The sequence below is a fragment of the Salmo salar genome, chromosome ssa06 (genome assembly GCF_905237065.1).
Source record: "Salmo salar chromosome ssa06, Ssal_v3.1, whole genome shotgun sequence".
Classification (NCBI taxonomy): Eukaryota; Metazoa; Chordata; class Actinopteri; order Salmoniformes; family Salmonidae; genus Salmo; species Salmo salar.
Window position 1 is genome coordinate 78,867,743 of NC_059447.1, and position 2,538 is coordinate 78,870,280.

Consider the following 2,538-nt stretch of genomic DNA (forward strand, 5'->3'; position numbering starts at 1 on the left):
GAAATAAAACAGAGATGCTTGCTCCTAATGCTCTGTCTAATACTTGGTTTGCTCTAATGTACTGTGCGTTGGAGGGCTGATTCTGAACTGAGCGTGAGTGATATTGAGTACATTATCTCTGAGTCTAACCAACCAGGCCTGCTCTTTAGCAGCTTTAAGGGTTCAGAATAGAAATGTTACAAACATAATTTCAGTGTTGGAAAAAGTACTCAATTGTCATACTTGAGTGAAAATAAAGATACTTTAACCCTCCTGTTGTGTTCGTTTCATGTTAATTGATTCTGTGTTCCCGGTACAAAATGACCGCCCCAATATAGCTGATTATAAATCCATAATAATACATATATTATCACCTTTTTATCTTTTTATCAACTTAAGTTCTTGTGAACATTACAAGTTTTGAACTTCTATTGGCTATTTATGGCCTGTAGGCCTCATTGACCTGAGCTCATACAACTAATTTTTGAGTAAAAAAAGCATAATGTATGAATTATTTTGACTATAACAAATACATTTACATTTTACATTTTAGTCATTTAGCAGACGCTCTTATCCAGAGCGACTCACAGTAGTGAATCCATACATTTCATTTCATACATTTTTTTTCTTTTTTCGTACTGGCCCCCCGTGGGAATCAAACCCACAACCCTGGCATTGTAAACACCATGCTCTACCAACTGAGCCACAGGGAAGGCAAATACTCAGATGAAACATATTGTGCTATTTATCACAGACTACTTTGTGTCAAAGTTCCCACGGGGGGCCAGTACGGAGAAAAAAATGTATGAAATGTATGCATTCACTACTGTAAGTCGCTCTGGATAAGAGCGTCTGCTAAATGACTAAAATGTAAATGTAAAGTTTGCATATTATTCCCGTTTTCTCCTATGTCCAATGTTCCATTTTGCTCTCTCTTCCTCACCAGTGCCATGATCAAAGATATGATCAAGAGCCTCACATACAGTATATCGTTTGGTCATTGGGCTGCCACAGAATAGATTGTGAGCAAGACCTTTAAAAAGCTTTATATACCAGAGCTGCGAGAAAAGTCCTATATGTTATGGAAACAATGTTGCGATTGTTTGTGAGAATGCCAACAGGTGTGGTTCCCGTGGGGGAAAGATTCTGTTGGGGAAAGGTTCCCGTGTGGGTTGCCATGGAAGCCAAGAAGGGAAGTGTGTGTGTGTGTGTGTGTGTGTGTGCTCAAACACACATGCATGTGGGGGTCTGGGAGGGGAAGTGTGTCCATCTGATGAATGGCCATGTGCCTGAACTCAATTTTATACACTAATTGTAGTCTCACCCATTAATTTCTAATGACTGGTCATTTTTGACATGGGAACACCACGAGTGTACAAAAGTTAAATAAAACACTCAAAATGTTATGAAAATCATCAAAATGTATTTTGTGTGTTCCGATGCCCTGTGTCGACAAAGTCATGGAACCTTATATTAATCAAACAAGATGGCACAATTTTCTTGTTTTTATTTATTTACGGATAGCCATTCAGACAGAATTTACAAATGAAGCATTTGTGTTTAGTGAGTCCACCAAATCAGAGGCAGTAGGAAGGACCAGGGATGTTCTCTTGATAAGTGCGTGAATTGGACAAGTACTTTTGGGTATCGGGGAAAATGTATGGAGTAAAAAGTACAAGACTTTCTTTAGGAATGTAGTGAAGTAAAAGTAAAAGTTGTCAAAAATATTAATAGCAAGTAAAGTACAGATACCCCAAAAAACAACTTAAGTAGTACTTTAAATTATTTTTACTTAGGTACTTTACACCAATGCATAATTTCAATAGCAGGCCCTTAAAAGTTGACTGTTAAACTCGGCACATGCAACACGCCTTATCCCTCTCTTTCTAAATATCCCTCTCTCTCTCCCCACTATTTCTCTCTCTCTTTCTGTTTCTTTCTTGTACTCTATGTTCTGCTTCTCTCTCTCTCTCCTTCCCCTATTATCTGTTCTGGTTTTCTCTCACTCTCTCTAGGAAAATCACGTGGATTAGTTGGAGTGTCCAGCTCACTGCACATCTGTGTCAGTATCTATGCCTGTGCCTGTGCCTGTACACATGAAGACGGAAGTTTACATACACTTAGATTGGAGTAATTAAAACTCGTTTTTCAACCACTCCACAAATTTCTTGTTAACAAACTATAGTTTTGGCAAGTCGGTTAGGACATCTACTTTGTGCATGACAAGTAATTTTTCCAACAATTGATTACAGACAGATTATTTCACTTATAATTCACTGTATCACAATTCCAGTGGGTCAGAAGTTTACATACACTAAGTTCACTGTGCCTTTAAACAGCTTGGAAAATTCCAGAAAATGATATCATGACTTTAGAAGCTTCTGAAAGGCTAATTTACATAATTTGAGTTAATTGGAGGTGTACCTGTGGATGTATTTCAAGGCCTACCTTCAAACTCAGTGCCTCTTTGCTTGGCATCATGGGAAAATCAAAAGAAATCAGCCAAAACCACAGAAAATAAACTGTAGATCTCCACAAGTCTGGTTCATCCTTGGGAGC

The 2,538-nt window shown here is 38.1% G+C and overlaps 1 non-coding gene across 1 annotated transcript; it reads right to left on the reverse strand.

Annotated features, from left to right (window-relative positions):
• Positions 1-619: 619 nt before the first annotated feature.
• trnav-uac (transfer RNA valine (anticodon UAC)) lies at positions 620-695 on the reverse strand. The gene has a single exon. It is a non-coding gene; the product is annotated as a tRNA-Val (tRNA).
• Between the last annotated feature and the right edge of the window lie 1,843 nt (positions 696-2,538).